The 26194-nt window shown below is 42.2% G+C and overlaps 1 protein-coding gene across 3 annotated transcripts in view; it reads right to left on the bottom strand.

Annotated features, from left to right (window-relative positions):
• The window catches only part of PPP1R7 (protein phosphatase 1 regulatory subunit 7), a 917460-nt gene that overhangs the window by 260945 nt on the left and 630321 nt on the right, over positions 1-26194 (bottom strand). The window lies entirely within an intron of this gene.

A 26194-nucleotide genomic window follows, 5' to 3' on the forward strand; every position in this document is an offset into this window, starting at 1 on the left:
GCAAAGTGTAAAAAAAACAAATAGTAGGTTTAAAAGTGTTAGCAAAAGAAAAGTACAGTTTTGTACCTACCATAAATGTAGATGTTCGAAGATCCACATTGCTGCAGTCCTTACATATGGGTAGTCCGCTGTCCTCGGTCGGCCCGAATACCAAAGTATTAGGCTGACGTCGGTCATGGGCGCTCAGATCTGACATCAGAGCGTCAGGGTACAAAAGCGCATGAACGACGTCATATCCTCAGTCTTTTCTTGCCCCAGATGTCAGAAGGCCCTAAAAAGAAAGGCCACAGCCCAAAAACAGGATACCTCCCAAAAACATGCCCAACAACAACCATCACCCAAACCATATAACCATGCCAAACTACAGAGGGAAGGAGGGAGGTAAATTGGACTGCAGCAATGTGGATCTTGAACATCTACATTTATGGTAGGTACAAAACTGTACTATGTTCTTCATCTCACATTGCTGCAGTCCTTACATATGGGTAGAATCCCAAAGCAGAGGTAAAGGGAGGATGGCAAAATCATAAAGCATTAGGGGCTGCTAAAATGCCCTATAATATTGCAGTGGCAAATCCAGCCCTAGACTTAGAATAAAGAGGAAGGTGGTAATGCTTGGAAAAAGTATGTACTGAACTCCAAGTGGCTGCTTCCAAAATATCTTTTGTAGATACCCCCCTTAGAAAGGCAGTAGAAGTGGCAGTAGCTCTAGTGGAATGAGGTCTGATTCCAGCCGGAATCTCCTTACCATGATGGGAATAACAGAAAGAAATACAAAACCCAATCCATTTAGAAATAGTTTGTTTTGAAACAGGTTTTCCCTGAGAACCCAAAGCAAAAGAAACAAACAACTGCTGAGACTGCCTGAACCCCTTGGTTCTGCTCAAATAATAACATAACTGCCTGTGAATATCCAAAGTATGCAAAATCTTCTCCCCTTTATTTTGGGGGTTTGCATAAAAAGTAGGCAAATGAATAGTTTGGTTCAAGGCCACACTAGAAACCACTTTAGGCATAAAGGAAGGATTAGTACGCAAAGATACCCTATCCTTATGAAAAATCAGGAAAGGTTCCACTGCCATAAGGGCCTGTAATTCAGAAACCCTTCTTGCAGAGGTAATGGCCAACAAAAAGCAGTCTTCCATGATAAATACTTTAACTCGGCAGTAGCTGCAGGCTCAAAAGGTTGTAGAGTAAGCTTTTCCAACACAAAATTGAGATCCCAAGCCGGAGTAGGAGCTCTACGTGGGGGTCTTATGTTCTTTGCCCCTCTAAGAAATTGCTTAAACAAAGGATGGGAAATTAAAGGAGGGTCACAGTCATAGTGAGCAGAAATGGCTGCAGCATGAACCTTTATCGAGGAGAAAGACAAACCCTTGTCCAATAACTCAGTAAGATATTGAAGAGAAACACTTAAATCAGGCTTGGAAACATCAAAGTCCTTCGCTTTGCTCCAAAGAAAAAATCTCCTCCATTTATCAGCGTAAACTTTCCTTGTACTAGGCCTTCTGGCCTCCAAAATAACATTCAAAACTTGTTGTGGAATCTGAGACCCTCCAGGGTCTAAAACAGAATATGCCAGGCTGTGAGATGCAGAGACTGAATATTGACATTGAGGAAGTGATTGCCCTCCTGAGACAAAAGATGCGGAATCAAAGGCAGAGGCCATGGAGGCTCCCGTACCAAACTCCTCAGTAGTGGGTACCAGTGCTGTCGAGGCCAATCCGGCGCTATCAGAATCATGGATGGCTTGTCTATTCTGGCCTTCAGGAGTACCTTGGGAATGAGAGGCAGAGGTGGAAAGGCATAGACATGAAGATTGCTCTAACTGAATGATAGAGCATCCACCTTCCAAGCTGTGGGATGAAACATTTTTGTGCAAAACTTTGGCAACTGGTAATTTAGTGGAGAAGCCAACAGATCTATGTCTGGAGTCCCCCATAACACTGTCAACTTTTGAAACACATGAAGATCCAGTTTCCACTCGTGAGGATCCACAATTTGTCTGCTCAACACATCCGCTAAGGAGTTCTGTGCTCCTGGTAGAAACCTTGCCTGAAGATTGAGGTGTAAACTGAGAGCAGTCTCCCACAAAATCATCGCTTGCCTGCAAAGAGGGTAGAATGGGTTCCCCTTGCTTGTTGATGTACCACATGACAGTAGTGTTGTCTGTTTGAATCAACACCTGTCCTGGGTGAAGTAAATCCTTGAAAGCCATCAATGCAAATTGTACTGCTAACATCTCCTTCAAGTTGATATGCAAATGTTGAAGTCTGAAAGGCCACGTGTCTTGCACCCATTTTCCATTGAGGTGTGCTCCCCAAGCCTTGTCCGAGGCATCTGTCGTTAGAATCTGACTCGCCTCTGGTCGGGTCACAGAGAGTCCCTTGTTTAGGTGACATTCCTGAGCCCACCACAAAAATTCTTTCTGAATGCAAGGTATTATCTGAATGACAGTGTCTAGATCTTGGCAGTGTTGTGTCCATACATTTTTGAGATACCACTGAAGCTTCCTCATATGCAGTTTGGCATTGGGAAGCACCAGAATACAAGATGCCATGAACCCCAAGGCTTGAAGGACTGTCCTTGCAGTCAGCCTGGACTGTAGTGACATTTGATGGAAATAAAGAGAAAGGCTTCTTTGTTTGTCCGGGGTCAAAAAGGCCATCTGGGAAGCTGTATTCAGTCTCACACCCAGAAAGCACATGTCCTGAGAGGGTACTAGACTGGACTTTGTTTCGTTCACAGAATACCCTAGGCATCTTAACACTACCATCACATACTGTAGATGATGCAGAAGTTCGTCTTTGTGTTGTGCAATAATCAGGCAATCGTCCAGATAAGGATAAATCTGTATTCCTCTTAACCTGAAAAAGGCTATCACTGGAGCCAGAACCTTTGTGAACACTATGGGCGCAGTAGATAAGCCAAAGGGCAATGCAGAGAACTGATAATGTAAATTTCCAGCCCGAAAACGCAGGTACCTCCTGCAACTGGGCCTGATAGGAACATGAAGATAAGCCTCTTTGAGATCCAGAGTTACCATCCAGTGATCTTTTCCCAACAGAGGTAAAAGCTGTTGTAACGTCAGCATTTTGAACTTTGGAATGTCCAGATAAGTGTTGAGGATAGATAAATCCAAAATTGGTCTCCACGTGTTCCCTTTCTTTGGTACTAGAAACAGGCAAGAATAAAATCCTAGTCCCACTTCTGACAGAGGAACTGGCTGTATAGCTCCTATTTGAAGAAGTAAAGAAATCTGCTTGTGAGCCTCTATCCTTTGCCGAGGAGGAACGTCTGGCATGCCTTTGAAAGGAGGCAATGTATGGAAATAGAACTTGTAGCCTCGGTTTATAATGTCCAATACCCATTTGTCCTGGGTGACTAAAAGCCAGTTTTGCTTGAAGAGTGCTAACTTTCCTCCCAAAGGAGCTGCCAGGGAAGAAGAATCTGGCAGCTGAAAATGCAGGTCATTGGGCCTGTTTACGAAAGGACTGGCCCCTGCCCTCACCTGCAGATTGTGCAGGTGAACTCCAAGGTCTAGGCCTGAATGTACTGTGAGCTCTGCCCCTGCCACGTCTAGATCTACCCCTACACTGAGAATCAGAAGAAGGGTAGGTCCACCCCTTAGTAGGCCAATTTCTACTAAACTTTGGAGGTTGCACCTGCAAAAAATCTTTAACAGTCTGCATGGACTTAGCCTTGTCTTCCATTTTCTTCAAAACCCACTCCACAGGGGGACCAAACAAAACTTCAGACTGTAAAGGGGCATCCAGAATTCTAGTTTTAACATGTTCGGACAAATTCTGATCCTTAAACCAGGCGTGCCTACGAAGAACTGAACCAGTGGCAGCCACCCTAGAAGAGGCCTGTACAGCATCAAAACCACACTGCAAAGAATGCTTACCCACCTGTTCAGAGACATGTACTAAATCCTGCAATTCTTTACACTCTATGCCCTCTGCCAAAGCATCCACTTTAGATTTTAGCTGAGAAAGGAGGAAATTCTGATATTTCAACATATGAAACTGGCAATTTAAAGCCCTCATTGCTAAAGTAGAAGAGGTATACACCTTCTTACCCCATCTATCCAAAGCTCTAGCTTCCTTATCTAGAGGAACCGGATTCTTTACAACAGAAGCTCTAACACCCTTAGGCCCCTGACTAATAGTTTCTGGGTCCGCCCTAGGACTCTTATACAGATATTTATGAGCCTCAGGCACCCTGTAATACCTGTCCGGTTTAACTGCGGCAGGAGGCAAAGAATCTGGATTAAGGGAAGCCTCCGAGAAAACATCTTGAACAACATCCAAAACAGGAGGTATAGCCAAGGGTCTATGCTGTGGTAAAACAAGAATTCCCTAAGCCTCTTCCGTGAATCAGAGAAATCCTGTCCTTCCCACTTAAAATGCTCCCTCATGGAATGCAGAGTTTCTGAAAATGAAAAATCCTCTGGAGGAGAAGCAGAAGGAGTGGAATCCTCTGCATCAGAATCCGAATAAGAGGGAAAATCTTGAATATCTTCAGCAGAAGAGTCTGAGTCATCTGAGGCCTGATCCAAACTTTCCAACTCTGGCTCCACCCTGGGCTTCTTATCAGGAGGGGGCATAGAACCTCTAATTAAAGTAATCAAATCTTCTGCCATTTTAAGCATGTGCTTTTTAGGCACAGACCCTGAAGTACCTGGAGGGACACCAGAGGAAGGCAAAACAGACCTGCCCTTAGAAGAAGCCTTAGAAATAGTAGCAGAAGGCCTAACCACCTTAGGCATAGAAGGGAGAACAGTAACCTGAGAGGCCCCTTCAGCTTGACCTGACTCCTGTGAGGCCACATCCTGCAAAATCAAAGTTTCCCCCTGAGACTCAACAGAAACTTCAGCCGGATCCACCTGCTCCACTGTAGTTTCTGCAGGACCGGCGTCCGAAACGGACGAATCAACCTGTCTAGGTTTCAAGGATTTGTCTTTGCGCTTCTTCGTGGAAGCGGGCGTCGGAGGATCTGACAGCATATTATAATTACACCGCTTACCAAAGACTAACCTAGCACAATCTAACCTTCTTTTTATAGTGCGCTTATTAAACCTAGCACAAAACCGACACCCGACTACGTCGTGGTACGGTCCCAAACAAGGAATGCAAAGAGAGTGATAATCCCACAAGACATACAATTATTCACTTTTTCTGACATCCGGAATTAACTGAGGCAAGAAAAAACAAAAATATTCCCCAACGGGGTACTTAGCCCAACTTGGTTTCGGTCTGAAACTCAGAATACGAAAATTTCAGAACGCCGAACGGCACTTGCAACGCTGCTTCTGCATCGGACCATGCGGCAAAAAAGACTGAGGATATGACGTCGTTCATGCGCTTTTGTACCCTGACGCTCTGATGTCAGATCTGAGCGCCCATGACCGACGTCAGCCTAATACTTTGGTATTCGGGCCGACCGAGGACAGCGGACTACCCATATGTAAGGACTGCAGCAATGTGAGATGAAGAACATCTCCCAGATGATGAAGCTTTAGCAGCCTTAGCAGGAGTTCTGGACTGTCCCAAAGCAAGTCTTTTCAGAGTAAAAAAAATACAGATGAAATCCTATTTAATTATCGTTTATTTAGAAAAATGCTGCACCATGCCAGTCTTGAACAAAGGAAACAAAAATTTGTTTAAACCCACTGAAAGGCTTCTTTCTAGAAATGTTAAGTTTATTAACCATTGATGAGGAAAGTATGCAATGTACCAACCATAGTTTGAGTATGTGGATAACCAGGGTTAATCTTTGAACAAGATACACATCCCTCATAACCTTGGGCGTAAAATACAGAAACAATGGACAGTAAAACCAGTCTTTTTGCAAAGCTGTAGAGGGCTCAGATATCTTAAGAATCTGAAATATTTCTAGCTGGAATAATAGCTTCCAAAAAAGATGTTTGGGAAATTAAAATTCAAAAGTGAATGAATAAACCATTTAGTGGAATGTTTAAGTGCCTCCAAAACAAGTTAAATCCAAAGGAGGAGTTAAATTTATTTTTGAAACCTTAAGATGAATGATACCCTTTTAAATGGCTTTATTTAAGTAAAAAGAATAATAAAAGATTCAGAATGAATATGAGCAGATACAGCAAAATAAATCTCTATCTCAGTTGATAGAGAATCACACTCTCAATCAGAGGGTCCAGGGTTCGAGCCTCAGCTTGGGCGCTGTCATACATACTGTGAAGATAGGTGAAGGCTGCCAGCCTAGCCAGATAGACTTTTGGGTTGGGAGGTTGGTATAATGGATAAGGTGTTTATCTTATAGGATAGAGAACATCGATATCTGAGCAGTAACTGAGACCTGGTTCAAGGCTCCAGAGAGCACCCCTGCAATACCAGGCTACAACTCTTACCACACTTTTCGGCCACCAAACCAGGCCCGAAACACTAAAGGTGGAGGAGTGCCAATATTCACCAAGGATATTTACACCACCAGGCTAGTTGGCCAACACAATGTGTCTGAAATTCTCCAAGTGCAACTAACACTAGGTAAGACTGCAATCCAAATTGTAGCTTGCTACAGATCCCCTACCATACCCCAAGATTCTCACTACACCTTTCTAAACATACTGGAAAATATTAAGATAGAACCAAACACCCTAATACTGGGTGATTTTAACTACCCTGCCATTAACTGGGAAAACTACTCATGTCCCAACACCTTTGCGCAGCGGTTCTTGGAATTCATAAATTCCAACGCCCTGGATCAACTAATCCATAGACCCACCAGGGGCTCCAATATCCTAGACCTGGTCATTACCAACATGGGAAATCAATGCTCCATACCTATGGTCACCCCCTCGTTAGGTCTGACCATAAGCTAATCACCCTTAACATCCACATCCCACCCCCACCCCCCAGTAAAGAAACCACCATAAAAAACTTCTCCAAAGCCAACTTCATGCTACTCAAGTCAGAAGTGACAAACTTCATGACACCCATGCAGATGGGAACTGAAAGTTCAACTGCTGAATCCTACACTAAGGCATTGTACGAGCACATCCACTCATGCATGAATCGTGCCATCCCAAATAGAACCAAAATGCTCTCATCCAAAAAAAGGAAGCCAATCTGGTGGTCCCCTGCCATAAACAAACTTTACAACAAAAGGAAGAAACTTTTGCTGAAAAGAGGAAAATCCCAGGATGCAAAAACTCCCTTACTAGCCTCAGTAAGAAACTGAGATGCCTCATAAAATCCTCCAAAGCTAGTTACAAAAATAAAATTGCCAAAGATTCCAAAAACAAGCACAAAGCATTCTATAACTATGTCAAGAATCTAAATGGCAATGCTCAGATCTGCTCTGAGCTAAAACAGAATGGCATTAAATATACTGATCCGAAGGATATTGCCAATATTCTGGCAGATCGATTCAGTGCCAACTTCACCCCCCTCTCACCCCCTAAATGGCCCATCTCAATACCGAAGATTGCCAAATTCCAGTAATAACGGCCACACAGGTACAAAACGCACTCTCTAAAGCCAAGAATACAGCATCCATGGGACCAGATGACATCCCGGGCTGTGTACTACATGAACTACAATATGAACTGGCACCTCACCCAAGTGTCATGTTTAATCATAGCCTCACCTCAGGTTTCATGCCCACTGAGTGGCGCAGAGCTACAGTTATCCCAATCCACAAGGGGGGATCCACCTTGGATCCCGGAAACTACCGTCCCATCAGTCTGACAAGCCTTATCTGCAAGGCCATGGAGCGTATTATCATGGAACTTATAAACAAAGACATTGGGAACCTTCAAACACTGGACCCCACCCAGTTTGGGTTTGTGAAGGGCGATCTTGTCTCCTGAACCTGATTGACTTCTTTGAATCAGTCTCCAGAGCCATGGACAAGGGTAAGGTGGTCCACACAGCCTATCTAGACCTTGCCAAGGCCTTTGACACCATCCCCCACTCTGGAATCATAGATAAACTTACTAAGTTGGGCATTAATCCCTATGTCACCCAATGGGTTGCTAAATGGCTTACTGATAGAACCCACACTGTAAAAGTAGCCAACTCCAAATCCAACTCCAGACAAGTGACAAGTGGAGTACCTCAAGGTTCAGTCCTGGGGCCGCTCTTGTTTGGCATCTACTTCTCTGAAGTACAGGTCAACACTAAGGGACTCTGGCTAACAAAGTATGCAGATGACTGCAAACTGGGAGCCATTATTGAATCCCCAAATGATGTGGATACTCTACAAAAGGGCCTTACAGAAACCGATGCTTGGTGCCAGAGCCATGGGCTCAAGCTCAATGCCAAGAAATGTATTGTTATCCCCTTTGGGAAAAAACATGTATCCATGAATTACCATATAGGTGGCAGTACACTAAACATAGAAAGTGTGATAAGAGACTTAGGGACACAGGTGGACAGTGGTCTCACCTTCGATAACCACATCGCCACAACAGTCAGGAAATCCTTCTATGTGGCACACCTCATCACAAAGGGCTTTTCATCCAGAGAATGGAGGTCATTGTCCCACTGTACTCATCCCTCATTAGACCCATTATAGAATACAACGCCCATTTGGTATGTACCTCCCAAGACATCTGCAACAACTGGAAAGGCCTCAGAAATACCTCACTAAAAGAATCACAGGCCTAAAGCAGATGCCCTACGCTGACCGCCTTAAAAAACTCCAGCTATACTCTGTCGCATATCGTCTACTCAGAGGCGACCTCTGCTTAACATACAAGGCCATGTCAAACCCAGAGCTGTTGGACATGCTACACTTAAAGAAATCCCAATCCCTCAGAGCTACATGCTCCAGGGATCTAAACCTTGTCATTACAATAAACAAAACATGCTGGAGGGATAGGTTCCTGACCCAGAGACTCCCCAGACTCTGGAATAGATTGCCCATACATGTCAAGCAGAGTGCCTCTTTGGACCTCTTCAAGAGGAACCTTGACGATTGGATGGGAGAAAGGAAATTCACCCCAGGGATCACGTCAGTCGCCCTGCTAGACAGGGGTCCAGGAAAGTAAATAATGTGGGAAGAAATAGCCAGGGAATTGTTATGGCTAGGCTTGTATAGGCCCTAGGGCTGATAGCCTAGTACCCAACCTATGAACATATGGATAGGTGGGAGGTTGCCATAATGGTTAATGTGTTTGCCTTACAGACACAAGATGCAGGGTTTGATTCTCACATGGAATAATTGGCTAGGCTTAAAATGTTCCACAAGGGCAGGTTGGCTAGTACTAATCTATCTATAAAAGTCAATGAAGCCTAGCTGAAAACTAGGCAAATATGGTCCTTCCTGTTCTGGAGCTACTAACTAGACATACCAAGAAACCGCTCTAGACTGTAAGATAGAAAACAGCTTAAGAAAATCTGGTAAATACAAGTATCCATATATACAGTATCTTAACCTTCTAATGTACTGAAATCTAGAAGGCAAAATAGGAGGGTAAACAGCAGAAAAAAAGAGGGAATCTGCTGAAATACAATCAAATATGGTCAGTCCCAATCCAAATAACTACAAGAAACAACTAGAAAGCAATGATGGCAAGGAAAAGAAAAATGCACTGCAACTAGTTCATCAGAAGCTAAGCTATTCCAAATGCAAGCAGAGATTTTAAAAAAGAAATTGGTATACATGGCTTCCAATAATAAAAGGATACAGGAAATGGGAACACAGTCTGCTAACTCTTAGCTTGACATGATGTAGTCGGCAGAGAAACAAATAAAAGAGTGATTGCTATAGCAAGAAGTAAAACAAGGGCAATCAAGTAAAAAAGTGAATGAACTAGAGGACATATCTAGGAGGGACAATCTTGGATTAGCAGCAGTGCCAGAATTAGCTGAAGGAAATGACTGCAAGGAGTTTGAGAAGCATTAATAATAAATGGAGAGGAACATGATATTGAAGCAGATAGGGCTCATAAGGTTAACTTGCCTAAAACAACTGAAAGGAAACAGCCATGACCAAAAGTAAAACTCCAAACCTTTCAATTTAAGGAGGGCATATCATCAAAACTCTGGAAAAGATATCAGATCCTATAACTGAGGGAGACCAGAGTGTATGTGAATGATGACAGTTCAGCTCAAACTCATAATGAAAGCAGCCTTTTCCTTCCCTCCATAAAAGTATGTCTGCTCATCTCAGTCTTTTACCCTTTGGTTGAAAACATATCTAGATCCATTTTAGGAAATCCAAGATGGAAAGAAATGAATGAGAGAGACTAACATAAGGATACTGAAGAGTGGGACAGCGAAATAGCCACAAGTGGCTCAAACAGTTACGAACTGCTACCAGCAAAGCCATTTCCAATGTTTTAAAAACAGGATGTAGGATAAAACTAAAGACATCCATGATTTATTGATGAAAACAAGGGACAATATATGAAAACAGTACTCTATACTTAATTAATGATTGACGTTTTACTAAAAGGATCGGACAGTGTTTTGGAGTTGTAAATGAAAACTGGATGAATGAGAAAGCAGATGTTGAAATTAAGTGGTTCTTATTTGTTAGATGAAAATAAAACAGAACTATTAAATAACACATTAGAACACTAATAAAAAGTTTCAATAACAGCACATCTCTTATTTAAAGGAAAACTCTGCCTTCTCCTACAGTTGAACTCAATCCTAAGGATTCTTCTCTCCTTACAATATGGTCCCAGTATTGTGTAGGTATCAGACATCTGCTTGTAGTTTTTAAAACTTTCATTTCCTTGCTTTGGAATCAAGGAGGGGAAACCCACCTACTTTTTTTTTTTTTTTTTTTTTTTTTTTTAAGCTTAACTTTTCACATACTTTACAGAGGAATTAATCTCCTCCTGCATAACATACCATAGACACAAATCTGTAGTTTACCCTGTCAGGTACTGATGTCAATCATACATGGGTAATTACAATGGCAGGTACACACAGCAGCTGCTATAAGAAAAGACAAAAAGCTGTGGAACTGTTTTCCATTGCTTTAACTGCAGAGAGGAGGAGAACTTAACACTCTCCTTTCATAGCAAAACAAAGCAATTATATCAGTCAGGGTTTTAAAGGCTCTTCTGACAAATTTAAATAAGCAACACCACATTACTGAAATCCTAAGCTTTAAATGTTACTTACTTATGACAGTTTATATGTTAAAATCACTTAAATGTAGTATCAAAGATTTCCATGACATCTAGAGAAAAGTCAGAAAATATGTTTTCTTGCAAAGTATCAACACATTTACCATTTTAAAGCCCTACTCCCACAAGGCAGAAATGCAGAAAGAGAAAAGTGGATACCCTATCAACTAGGTGCACTGGTACTGTTAATAAAAAAGGTCGTTTATGCTTTTTTGTGACATCCTTCCAGAGAGGGATGCATATCTGGTACATGCAGAGTCATTGTAAGATTCCCACGGACTTTGAGTCAGTCCTTACAGTGGTAAAGTTCATGAGCATTTTGTAGTCCACAAAGGAAATGTTACCATTGATGGCAAACATAATATACAGCTGAATTTACTTTAACATACATTTACTACGTGTCCTTGCATTAAAAAACATTAAGAAAAAGGAAATAAGAAGTACTTAACTATGTTTAAATGCACACACACAAAAGAGTCAGATGTGCATTTAAACACATTACTGCATCCGACATATAGTATTCTATATGCTACACACATTTTTATATACACATATATCCATCTGTGTGTGTGTTTGTGTGTAGACACACATATACAGTTACACAAAATTTTCACTTTGATTTGTTTTTATTTAAACGATGGGAAGTACACACACAGCCATATAATCTACTTCTCCATTTTATTTTATAGATACACACACACACATATATATATATATATATATATATATATGATATATATACAGATATATATATATAGATATATATGGGATCCGTACAGATGCTCGACCATATCTTTCTCCAAATCCCAATTTGGTGAGCATACATGAGCAAAAGTGCTGTTCACCGAAGCAGCACTTTCGCACAAGTATGCTTGTTGTTTCAGTCATACTATGGTGAGGTAAGGGAAAATTCCATTTTCCCCACTGTAGTGCGACCTCGGAGTAAGAATATTAAAGTGGGGGTAGGGGGGGGCGCAGCCCCCCCACATTCAAGTAGATTTTGTATTTTTTTTTTTTTTTTTTTTTTAACATACTTTGATGAAAGCGCTTTCGTTAAAAGTGTGTTCGGTGGTAATGGATTTGGGCTTTTGATCTATCAATCAAAAGTCCTAGATCCATATATATATATATATATATATATATATATATATATATATATATATATATATATATATATCTATATATCCATACATACACACACATATACACACACACACACGTATGTGTGTGTGTGTGTGTGTGTGTGTGTGTGTGTGTGTGCATATATATATCTATATCATATATATATCTACACACAACACACACATGTGTATATAGATATAGACATATATATATATATATACATATATATATATAGATATATACATATATATATATATATATATATGTGTGTGTGTATATGTGCATACAATTTACTTGTAATAAAATTAACATAGTAGAGTTAAGCATTATTACTGTAGACATTCTAGTACATTTATTCATTGTCACACATTGGCTATGCGTTGCACATGCAATCTTTGTCAAATGTCTTCATGTCACTATTTTTTTCTCTGTAGTGCATTTTATTACTTATTATCTTTGTCAATGTAGCCCAGGACATGGCTGAAAAGGGTCCTGGGACCAGTTCACTTTCCTGGTTACCAAACTACAAATAAATATGAAATAGAAAAAAAGGGGGTGAACAAGACAGAAATAATTAAGGAACTATTAAAGCACATTTTAATTTTGCATCATTCATGAGAGAGAAAAACTTCCCACTGAAGGCATTGGGAAGTAGTACACTTCCTTTGGAGTCCTACTAGTTATCTGTACATGACATAGCAAAGATTATTTACTGAAGTAAGAGCTTTCACACCTCAGCAGGAATGTGTGGGCGAGGTCTGTCAATTTTTTTAGAACTACAACAGAACCCCTTTATAAAAGCATATTTACCTACTTTCTTTTGCTGGAGGTAGCTAACAGCTATTTATAGCTTTGAACAAGCTGACAGACACAAAAATGAGGCTCATTCAGGGAAACACAGAAGTAGCTCTGTTACAGAAGGTGTGTTAGAGGACAGTGCTTCAGTCCTGCCATTCTGTCTTAAGGGCATGAGAAAAAGTACAGTTGTGTACCTACCATAAATGTAGATGTTCCAGTCATTACACTTGGGTTATCCTGCTGGCAGGCTACCCGCAGTCGGCCTGAATTCCAAAGTCCTGGTCCGGCGTCGGTTGCTGTCGCCTCTTCCCTGACGTCACTGCGCCAGGGGTATAAAAGATGCAGCCGATGCCATTTTCTTGAGTTTTTCTTGCCCCAGATGTCAGGTGCCCCCAAAAGGGTAGGCTAAAAAACATTGCTTATAAAAGCATGCACTAAAATAAACAATACGTTCATCTACAAGCAAATACACCACATAGGTTGTATAGAATAGAGAAGTACAGATAAGTCCCAGCAAAGAAAGGGGGATGGTGGGTGGGTAACCCGGACTGCAACAGTGAATACACTCGAACATCTACATTTATGGTAGGTACACAACTGTACTATGTTCATCGTGTTCCACTGTTGCAGTCATTACACTTGGGTTGAATCCCAAAGCTGAGGTTGGGCGGCTGGGTCTAAATAGAATTAGGAGTGGCTATAAGGCCCTGCAGAACTGCAGTGGCAAAGCCTGATCTGGATTTAGAGTACAGAGGTAAGTGGTAGTGCTTAGTAAAAGTGTGCACTGAAGTCCAAGTTGTAGCCTCTAAAATATCCTTGGTTGGTACTCCTCTGAGGAAGGCTGCTGAGGTGGCTGTTGCCCTGGTAGAATGTGGTCTAATGCCCTTAGGCACTGATTTGCCATGTTGAGAATAGCAGAAACGAATGCAGTGTCCTATCCATTTTGAAACAGTCTGCTTTGAGATAGCCTTTCCTTGTGATTCTGCAGCATATGCCACTAAAAGTTGCTCAGTCTTTCTGAAAACTTTAGTTCTGTTAAGGTAGAAGCGTAGCTGTCTGTGTATGTCCAAAGAATGCAGAAGTCTCTCCCCTTTATTCTGTGGGTTTGGATAAAAAGTAGGCAAATGAATAGTTTGGTTAAGAGCCACACTGGACACTACCTTAGGCATAAATCTTGGGTTTGTCCTTCGAGAAACCCTGTCCGGATGGAAGATAAAAGGTTCCACAGCCATTAATGCCTGTAGCTCTGAGACTCTTCTTGCAGAAGTTATTGCTAGGAGCAGAGCGGTTTTCCATAAGAATTTGATCTCAGCTGTACTGGCTGGCCCAAAAGGAGGCAGTGTGAGTTTTTCCAAGACAAAATTGAGGTCCCATGCAGGTATTGGTGCTCTCCTTGGAGGTCTTATGTTTTTAGCCCCCCTGAGGTACTGCCTAAGCAATGGATGTGAAAAAATAGGTGGATCCGTATTGTAATGAGCTGAAATGGCAGAGGCATGGATTTTAATTGATGAGAAGGATCGGCCTTTTGTCCAGCATCTCAGTTAGATGGTGTAAAATCTGAGGATTATTTGGAGCAAGCGTGTCAATTCCTTGTGCCTGGTTCCAAGCACAGAATCTCTTCCATTTTTCTGCATAAGATTTTCTGGTACTGGGCCTCCTGGCCTCAAAAATAACATCCATAACCGCTTTAGAGAGAGGTGTATTCTGAATGGTTACACTATCCGCCATGCAGCTAGATTTAGGGTTCTGAGTTGGCTGTGCAGGATCTGATTGTTTTGTTGGGTCAGTAAATGAGGAATTTGAGGCAATGTCCAGGCTGGGCCTTGAGACAAGCTCCTTTGGATTGGGTACCAGTGTTGACGTGGCCAATCCGGGGCAATCAGTATCATTTGTGGCTTCTCTTGTCTGACCTTTAGGAGTACCTTGGGGAGGAGAGGCAGTGGAGGAAAGGCATATACTGTAAGGTTGTTCCAGCTGAATGACAAAGCATCCACTTTCCATGCTTGTTTGTGATAAGTCCTTGTGCAGAATCTCTGAAGTTGGTAGTTGTGAGAGGAAGCAAAAAGATATAGGTCTGGGCATCCCCATTTCCTTGTTATCATGTTGAAGATTTCTGGATCTAGTTTCCACTCGTGAGGATCCATGAGGTTTATGCTTAGTTCGTCTGCCAGAGCATTTGTTTTTCCTGGCAGGAATTGTGCTTGCAGGTGTATTTGGTAAGTCAATGCTGTGTTCCACAAAATCATGGCTTGTCTGCAGATGGGGTAGGAATGTGTGCCCCCCTGCTTGTTTATGTACCACATGACTGTGTTGTCCGTCTTTATCAGCAGCTTTCCTGGATGAAGTAGGTCCTTGAAGGCTATCAGGGCATTTTGTACAGCTAGCATCTCTTTTTGATTGATGTGAAGATGCCTTTGGCTTGGGGGCCATGTGCCCTGAATACATTTTCCTGCCATGGTCTTTGAAGGTTGTTAGGGCATTTTGTACAGCTAGCATCTCGTTTTTTTGATTGATGTGAAGATGCCTTTGGCTTGGGGGCCATGTGCCCCGAATACATTTTCCTGCCATGTGGGCCCCCCAGGCATAATCTGATGCATCTGTTGTTAGTGTTTGCCTGGCTGTGGATAAAATGAATGGATGTCCCTTGTTGTGGTGACAGGCCTGTGCCCACCATCGAAACTCCTGTTGCAGGCAGGGAATGAGTGAAATTAATGATTCCAGGCTGTGGCAATGTTGAGTCCAAACACTTTTTAGATACTACTGTAGTTTCCTCATATGCAGTCTTGCATATGGAATTAGCAGAATGCAGGATGCCCGGAAGCCCAGAGCCTGCAGAATTTTTCTTGCAGATAACTGGGTTTTTGTTGCCATGCTTTCGAAGTAAGAAGTTAGTTGTCTTTGTTTGTCTGGCGTGAGATAAGCCATCTGGGCAGTTGTATTTAAGCTTGCACCCAGGAATATTATCTCTTGAGAGGGTACTAGTTTTGATTTATTTTTGTTCACTGTGTACCCCAGGCAAATTAGTAATCTTTTTACAAATGCCAGATGCTTTAGTAGAATGTGTTTGGTCTCTACTTGAATAAGGCAGTCGTCCAAGTAGGGATATATTTGAATTCCTCTGTCTGCAAAATGCAATTACCGGTGCCAGGCATTTTGTTAAGACCCTGGGCGCAGTAGATAAGCCAAAGGGCAGTGCAGAGAATTGGTAGTGCATTGAGCCAGCTATGAATCTGAGGTATCTTCTGCAAGACTGTCTGCTTGGGACATGCAGGTATGCCTCTTTGAGGACCAAAGTTACAAGCCAAGCCTTCTTGCCCAGCATGAGCAGAAGCTGCTGCAGAGTCAACATTTTGAATTTCGGAACGTCCAGAAAAGTATTTAGAATAGACAGGTCCAGAATTGGTCTCCATGCTTTGTCCTTTCTTGGTACTAAGAAAAGTCTTGAGTAAAATCCTTGTCCCTGCTCTTGTTGTGGCACTGGCTGAATAGCCTTCATGTCCATGATAGATGAAACTTGTTTTTGTGCCTCTGCCCATTGATTATGTGGCAGGTCTGGCATACCTTTTGCCTTTGGAAGGGTGTGAAAGTGGAACCTGTAGCCCTAAGAGACTATATTTAAGACCCATTTGTCCTGGGTGATCATGTGCCAATTTTGTGAAAAAAGTGCTAGCTTTCCCCCTAAGGGTGCTGCCAAACGATAAATGCTTGGCATTGGCAGAGGGAAGTCATTGGAACGGTCTCCTAAATGGCTGTGATTTGCTTTCTCCGCTTTTGGAGGAAGAAGCACCCCATTGTTTGGGCCTGTATGAGCCCTGGGGCTGTTGTCTGCCTCTAGGGCATCTGTATCTGCCTCTTTGTGGCCTGTCTGGCACGGGAAAGGACCAATTCTTAGAAGGCCAGTTTCTGCTAAATCTGGGTGGCTGTACCTGGAAGAAATCCTTTACTGTCTGCATAGAAGCTTTATCCTCCATTTTCTTCAACACCTCTTCTGCCTTAACACCAAACAAAGTATCATGCTGGAATGGAGCATCCAATAATTTTGCTTTAAAATGATCAGGCAGACTCTGTTCCTTTAACCAAAAATGCCTTCTAATGACAGAACCTGTTACAACGGCCCTGCAAGAGGCCTCCAGTGAATCATAACCGCATTGCAAAGTATGCTTTCCCACTTGTTCAGCTGCATGCAATAAATCCTGCATTTCCTTGTTCTCAGAACATTCAGAATTTGTCAACATTTTCTGTTTTAGCACAGACATTAAGTATTGCTGATATTTAAGCATATGAAACTGACAATTTAAAGTCCTTACAGCCAAGGTAGCAGAAGTGTAAACTTTTTTCCCCCCATGTGTCCAGTGCCCTTGAATCTCTATCTGAGGTGCACGGTTTTTTGCAGTAGTGGCCTTGACCCCTTTGGGACCCTGAGAAATAGTTTCTGGGTCAGCAGCAGGGTTTTTATATAGAAACTTATGAGAATCTGGAACCCTGTAGTATCTATCTGGCTTAACAGGTGCAGGAGGTAGAGAGTCGGGAGACAGGCCGGACTCTGAAAATACATCATCTACAATGTCTAGAACAGGTGGAGTAGCAAGAGATCTGTGCTGAGGTAGTAAAAGAAAGTCTCTGAGCCTTTTCTTAGAATCTGAGTAAATCTTGGCTCTCCCAGTGGAAATGCTCCCTCATGGTACGCAGGGTTTCCCCAAAGGAGTAATCATCAGGAGGAGAAGCTGAAGAATATATTCTTCAGCATCAGAATCCTCATAGGGAGGAATATAGTATCTCTGTTCTGAAGAAGAGTCAGAGGAAATGGAAACCTGATCAGAGGAATCATATTCAGTGTCTTGCCTAGGCCTCATATCAGGAGGGGGATGGGAACCCCTAATCAAAGTAATTAGGTCTTCGGCCATTTTGAGCATCTGTTTCTTAGGCATGGAAGTCTGTCCTGGAGAATGCTGTCCTTGTTTCCTTGTCTTTAAAACTGTTTTGGTCTTTGTCTTGGATGCTGAAGCTGGCTTAATATAAAGCTGTGTAGGTCTGAAAACACCCTCCGAAGCCGATGCCTGCTCAGCGGCTCCGGACCCATCTGAGGGATTAGTTTCCGAAGGCCCAATACCTTGAGTATCCAGAGGCATAGCTGTCTCCACGTGGGAGTCGGAGGCGGCCTGTGGCTCTGAGGTAGCGTGTGTCAGGGGCTGCGAAAGCGCCTCACCGAGAACCGGCGACTGGCCTAGAAGAGGCTTCGTCGTCTGTTTTGGACCTCGGATGCCTGTCCTTTTCTTTTTCCTTGCGCTTTTTATGAACTCCGGTCGTCGGCTGTTCCGACGGCATTATATAGTTAAACCTTCGGCCAAAGTAGTGAAAAGCAAAATCGTACCGACGCTTAATCATGCGTTGGTTACATCTAGCACAAAACCGACAACTAGCAATGTTGTGGTCAGGGCCTAGGCAAGGAATACAGTAAGAATGAAAATCCTTATGAGGTATTTCCTTCCCACAAGAAGTACAATTGTTAACTTTTTCTGACATCAGTCTGGAGCAAGAAAAAAGTTTTCCCAACGGGGTACTTAGCTTTATTGAAGACTTCGGATCTGAAATTCAATTTCAAAAATCTCAGAAGTCGGCCGACCGGCACTTGCGAACTGCTTTTGCTTCAGGCACCGCGTGGCAAGAAAGACTGAAGAAAATGGCGTCGGCTGCATCTTTTATACCCCTGGCGCACTGACAGCAACCGACGCCGGACCAGAACTTTGGAATTCGGGCCGACTGCGGGTAGCCTGCCAGCAGGAAAACCCAAGTGTAATGACTGCAACAGTGAATACACTCGAAGATCTACATTTATATCTCACCACCACTCCCTTATGTCTGGCATGACACATACAAAGAGGCATTGAAATCAGACCTCTCAACCAATCAGGGACAAATTTGAACAGACTCAGGGAAAAGTCAAGAAAAAATCAGGGACAATCAGGGACACTTAAAATATTAGTGCTATTAAGTTGAAATATTGAGAGAATCAGAGAATATGAATTAATACACCTTTTCAGAAGTAAAAGAAGTGTATAACTCTTAATTATTGTCATTATTCATTAAGTGCAATTCACCACCTTTCTGCCCAAAGTCAGTAGTTTTAGGAGCGATTCACAGGGACAGAGCAAAAATTTGAGTCAAATTCAGGGGCGTCCCTGAAAATTAGGGACAGTTGAGAGGTATGATTGAAATGTATTCTGGGAAGAAGAAAACAAGATCATGTTACCAAGGCAGGCCCCATCATCCAGCATTCTGTGTGAAACGCATTACAATTGTAAAAAAGAGGCACTTGGTGTGATTTCGAGGCATTAAAAAGACACAATGGAAAAAAAAAACATGTTTTTTAAATGTCTACGGTGGAGTTTTCCTTTAATAATCACAAAGGTTTTGAGAATGTAAATGAGAAATGATGTATACATGAGAGGGAGGTATGTTTTCAAAAAGGGAGTGGGAATAGGTGAAAGAAAACAGGTGAAAAAAAACAAACAAAAAAAAAACCAGGATGAGGAATTCTAAATGACATCACCATTGATGAACAAGCAAGGGGTGGAAGAAACTATTCTTAGAAGCCCAGACAGATGGCTAAGGCAATGAAATTCAAACAGGCTTGACTCTGCAAGAGATTTTAAAGGAGCATAGTTTAAAAGCAGCACAGTTAAAATTACAAGTGACTAGACAAGACGCATATAAAAGTCAGGAGAAATACAAAACAAATGCAAGTTCAAAGGGATGACAGAGACTAGGAGGTATTTTTAAGTAGTGACCGCTTAGAAAACGAATCACAAAGTATGAACTTCTTTGAAAACTAACAAGTAGTTAAATATTAAGCAGGAGGGCACATTGTATGAATAATAGGAGGTGGCTGGAACATAATCAGTACCATAAGAGATGTATGTCAGCAGGACTAAGAAAATAAAATATATTGGAAAATACATGCATGTACTTGGACTACATGACGTTACTAATTAAAACCAGGAACATAAATGTATACATATTTTTGGGGGAAATACAAGACATGGTCAAGAATAGATAGACTTCTTATTTAATAAACAAAATAGAAATGGAACTTTTACTTTCTACTCAGAAAACAGTTCCTCCATGAGACTAAATAAAATTATCCACACCATTTCAGACTTTTCCTTACTGCTTAAGAAAATGTAATTATTGAGACATGAAGGTATGTAAATATGATATCTCAACTCCAATCCAAAAAAAGGCATCCAGGTGGCATAGTTTGAAAACTAATTGAAAGAACCCCCTAATGCAGACAATTTCTAAATGCCTTCAAAGCAATTTCCACAGTTAACTACTCCTTTACAATTACATGCAATTTGACTTGAAATGGTAAACGTTTGGGATCATGGATGAAGAAATGAATGCCATGTAAGAAAATCATCTTAAAAAGTAGATTGTTTGAGGAGACCACTGCTTTAGAAGTACTGACTACTCTGACTTTTACTACAAAAGGCCAGACTTCTACAGTTTAGAACCATTCTCCTCCAAGTCAGGTTGATCGTCCATTTCGGTGGGAAGTTAGCATGTTATAGTTATACAGCAGGCATCCACTCATGCCATCTTTAGTTCTTTCTTTCCAAAGTCCAACCAGGGAAAAATCTTTACCTGGATCCTAGGTATAGACATAACCAATGCAGGACTTCTCACACTACACCCTAAAGGGAGAGAGCCCAGTGAGGACAACACACTAGACAACCTGCTCTCCTCCAGCCTTCCAGAAGTGAGCCCTTTGAAACCAATAGATAGAAAAGAAATGCAAAGAATAAGGGTGTACCTCACTCTAGCCACAGAATGCCAAGAAGAAAACCTGGGGAAGGTGTGAATGAAATATGTACTCCAACAGTGATCCACTCAAACTTACAGTATTACAGTAAGTTCCTACACAACAGTCGTACCAGTAGCACAGACACATAAAGCCTTGACTATGACTAGAGTTCAGCTAGTGGCCAGGTATTTAACATCACAGCAAGGAGAACAGGTGTACCTATTCTGAGGGATGAAAGAGTGGGTTCCTAGCCAGCTCATGCAGCTGCTCCTGCTGCTCTCAACCAGACCACTGATGTCAAAGATATACCTGAATAGGTGGGGATCACTGCAGGAAAACATGGGTATGGCCAGCCAAGTCAGTGACAGTAGCAGTTATTAGCCACGAGAAGCAGAGTGCATGAGCCGACAGAGAGATGTAGACAGGTCCCATAGTGATATAGGTGGCCACATAATTACTGAAGGGGTGGGGGTTAAGTCCTTACACCCACATAGCTCTTGATGCAGTGAGAGCACTAAACTCCCCGGTGTTTGCCTGGGGGACAGCCTTTCCGAATTCTCACACCCCTATGGAATAAAGAGGCTCAAGTCCAGTAAGAGGTGGCTTGGTAGTCAGCAGGCAGAAGGAAAGAAATTAGAAAGAAAAAAGTTCTGTACAATGCTTTTAGCATTGACCACTACTGTACCACTAATAATTACTAGGACAATTCCCAGAGCTTAGAGAGTATGGGAGGTGGTTATGTTAATCAGAGTGGGCTGCAGTATGCCCTGAAGTATGGCATTGGCAACCTTGGCCCTCACCTTGGAAGCAATGTCCGGCATGGGAGAAGGTATGGACTGAAGACCAGGTGACAGCCTCCAGAACAGCCTGCGTATTCACCCTTGTAAGGGACGACAAAGTGGCTACTGTGTCTTTTGCACTGTGGTATTTGACATACCCTACCAGCTTCTTTCCATGATAGATGACAAAAAAGAAATATGCTGAGTCAACCACTTAGGAATTGTTTAAAGACTGGTTCTTACTCTCACTTGGCTGCAAAGGACTCCAAAAGATTACTTGTAGTTCTGATGTTTTTGGTTATATGTAATTAATTTTTCTCAGCTGCCTATACATATCCATGGAGTGCAAAGTCTTTTACACTTGTTCTCTGGTTTAGTGAAAAAAAGATGGGCAACTCTATGGCTTGATATATGGAAAATTCAGTTGCTACCTTAAGCACAGCAAAAGGTGTGCCCTAAGGCTGAACTTACCTTTACCTTTTTGTACTTTAAGGCTTACAAGCTCAGGTATCTTCCTGGCTGATATGACAGCAACTAGAAGGGGAGTTTTCTAAGCCAGAGAGTTCAGAATTACAGTAGCAGCTGTTATAAATGGAGGCTATATACTCTTCTTTATCACAAAGTTCAGACTTCTTAAGCAGTCTCAAGTGCAGGACTTTAAGAAACTGCTTTACATGCAGCCCTAGTGCTAACATGGGATCTACAGGCATGCAAGACTTAAACCGTTCACAAAATTACCTTCAATGAGGCATATGCCAGTACTGAATTAAAACAACTCAGAAAGGTACATCATGAATCACAGACCCTAAGGTTAAGGAAGAGTCTTTTGATTACTCTTCTGGTATCAGATGGAGAGCGTTTCCCATGTGAATAAGTAAAACATCCTGGTGGCAGGCTTCCCAGCGTCTCTTGATATTAAATACGTCCTCTGTAAATTGGTAGCTGAAGGGCAGAAGGGCGATCTCAAGCTCCCACTTTGGGTTAGGACAATTACTTACACAGACAGCATGAGAGGTTTCACCCAGGGCCTATATGCCAGAAGGATTAACCAACAATACCTGGGCCAAAATGATGCTATCACAGCTGCACCACTGGCCTCTCTTACCTTACCTTTTAAGTCAGAATGGGGAAAAGGGGTGCCAAAGGGAATGTACACAGGAAAAGGCTTGTCCATTTGCAGAAGGCATCTACTGAAAAGCTTCATTATGTTGTGCTACGGATTAAAACATTCAACATGTCAGTCTCTGGAAAACCCTGCCTGTGAATAATTTGTAGGAACACATCCCTGTGTAACAACCACTTGTGAAGATCTGCTATTAGTCTCCCACTGAGTTTAACTGGAATGGAATTAGACTGTCCTCTGATCAAAGTCATTTCTCAAGCAGTTACTGGCAACCTGCATAGAGGGTATGATGGAGTCCCCCCACACATGTATATACATGACTGCTGTACAGTCCATAGTCCTGAATGCCTTGAATGCTTGGACAGCATCTACTTCATGTTTTCTTTTTTTCCTTTTGGGCATGGCCCCATTTGCCCTAGATCTTGAGGTCCTCTAAGCAAACTCTCTAGGACATCTATAAGGCATATGTGAACAAGGTCAGATTGGGAGGGTGTTGTTTGAAAGGTACCTCCTTGGTTTTGTCTGACACGGCCAAACCACCATTCCAATTGTGTTTAATACAGGGCAGGATATTACCAGGGAATGACCATGCTGACTCCAACTATTTATGTAGTACTATTGGAGCTCTCTCTTAACTAGCCTTATGAAGACCATATAAACCAGTGCCCTCAGGAATTTCCTGGCCATCAGACAGCTCTTGAAGGAAATTTCCTGATAACACTGTTAGAAGCCCGAGCATATCCTGAGGGAGGGAGGAAGGTTTTCTGGTTGAGAAATTTTGAAAGTTCCACAAGAAAATCACTCTTTGGGAAGACAGTAAGCTTGATTCGAAAGTCTGAACAAAATCTCAGTTTAGCTCACCACCATAAACTGCAAAGCCCTCTCTCCTCTTGAGATATAGCATGAATCAGGAAGTTATGCAGCTGAAGACAGGTATGAATGCCCTTGGTTCTTCAGTAGATAATTACTGAAGAAAGTCAATTTGTGAATACCCTGGCAGCAGTAGCCAAATTGAAGGATAAAGAAGTAAAATGGTAATGTCAGTCACCTACCTTGAATCTTAGAAAGCATCTGTGACTCCTGAGGACAGGAATATATAGGTAAGCATCTATGAGAGCCATGGTGACCATCAGAGGTTAAAGAAATAGGAATGAAAGGAGGTTCTGCACTGTTAGCAATTTGAACTTTGGTACCTTTAAAAATGTATTCAAACTATACAGGATCCAAGATAGGTCACCAGGGGTAATCTTTCATGGAAAGAAAGAACAGCCTTGAATACAGAGTTTCTCTTCTATTACCCCTTATTAAAGACAATTTAAAAGAGGACTTGCATGATCTTTTTGTTCTTTATGAACTGAAGATATGCCTTTTTGTTTTGACTGAAAATGAAGCCAATACTCCTGAGAGATCACTTGCAGGGTTCCCCTTGTCTTTTCTGATGATTTTCCAGTTTCCTGACAAGTGGGCCAGCTGGCCTTCTATCTTGGGGAAGGTATGGGGAGGGGACCAGGAAAAGGGTTGGGGTATACGGCTGTGTTGGAAGAAGCTCAATCATGTCTGTTCCCTTTGAGGGGGCAAGGCTCTGAATGACCCCAGACTTCCCCTGCTTGATCCCCTTCCACCTTTTTTTTGTACTCGCATTTTTTTTTTTTACCTTTTTCCTGCTTCTCCTTGTCTTGCTTGCAATAGTGGGGCCAAGTCTTGGGTATAGCAATTACTATCATATCTATGAATGCGGGCGGGGTGGGTGTGAAAGTTGCTTCACTGACTGCATAGTCTTCCCCTATCATCCACTTTCATGAACACAACACTTCATAGAGGGGTTCCCAAAGAGTGACACCTTCTCAAGTGGGGTATTTAGGAGCTGCACCATGACATCCTCTTGCAAGGAATGAAGCCTCACCCAAGCACGACTCCTGATAACAGATCCCATGGCTGATGTAAAGGCTGTTGCATCCACAGCAACATATTCACACATCTGGATTGTTTTGGCACCGAACTTAATACTCTGGGTGAATTCTACAGTTTTTTCCCCTAGTATTCGTCAGATATCTGCTCTTTTTCTTCAACTTACTGAGTTCAGCATGGAATGGTAAATGTCCATGTTTGTCTGCACTCTTATCCTGAAAGCCAGCGAGGCAGTTGTACACATCTGTTTCCACAAAGCAGTCAAGCACTCTACTCTGCTCAATGGAAAGTGTATCATGGGCTGGAATAAATTTCTGTCCCTTTTCCAGGAGCCACACACACCACTGCTGCATCAGCTGTATGGTTCTCTTACAAATATTTGTGGGCCTTTTGAACTAAGTGCCATCATATTTCTTTGCAGTAGGAGGTTTGAAGTCTGGTTCTTTTGAGACAGCCAAGGAGGAATAACTCAAGTTCCAAGGTTCAAATGCATCCAAGTCTAGGAAGAAGGCTGAAGTAGCGTCTCTGGGCACCAGACATACCTTTGGCCTCTTATTTAAAGTGATACTTTATTTTACTAAGGATGGCCACCAAATAAGATTTCCTATGTGGAAAATGCAAATGACATGCAGTCTTCAGTATCTGTGACACAACTAAGGAGCGTATCTGTGACACACCTAAGAAGAAGTCAACTAAGGGTGCATAAACAAGTGTCCTTTCTTACTATCAGAGGAGACTGAATACCTCTATGGGATGGGTTCACTCATTTCTAGAAAGAGGGTTTCAAACATTTGAGGACTGACCCACAGTTGGCTGTAGGTGCTGTAAAACTTGTAAGGACCCCCTGACCCAGGTGGAGCCACTAGTGAGGGAAAGCCAGGAGGGGGGATTATCATGACCTTACCACTAACCATAGCAAAGCAGGAATCATGATGGGGCTGATACTTTCTGCTTGGTCTTCTGGGAATATTTAACTGGGGTTGTAGCTTGAGAAGCATGGGTCCTCAGTAGGGAATCACAAGCTTCTATTTTCCTATCATGGGTATCTTTTTTAACCAGCACTAAAGTGTTACTCTCATCCTTCAGATACACTAAGCCAAGTGATGGATGCTGGTACCTGTGAAAAGGCATTCAAGCATGTTCTGGCTTTAAAGTATTACTGCCTTCAAAAAATCGATGCCAGAGGATTCAAGTTTGTTGCATGGGGCAGAAAATATAAAAGGCAGCTCAGCTAACCCATCAACCTTGAGGTGAATCGAGACATCAGGGACTGAACTTGCACCTCCAGGGTTCCTTTCCTCCTTTGCCCTAGGACAGTTCTTTCTTTTCCTGGAGGTGGCATCCACGACCAGAAATGTACTATTCAAAGATAAAGTGGCAGCACTGGATAAGGACTCCAGTCTCTTCTTACCTAGGTAATCTTAAAGGAAATGCTCCCTTCAACCAACAGCCTTTTGAATGAAGACCTGAAAGTTAGTGGCAATGGGATCTACCTACTACATGCACATTTACTTTTGTTTTCTTTTTTCTTGAAC

This window comes from Protopterus annectens, chromosome 4.part1 (genome assembly GCF_019279795.1).
Source record: "Protopterus annectens isolate FY-2018-M chromosome 4.part1, PAN1.0, whole genome shotgun sequence".
In the NCBI taxonomy this organism is placed as follows: Eukaryota; Metazoa; Chordata; order Ceratodontiformes; family Protopteridae; genus Protopterus; species Protopterus annectens.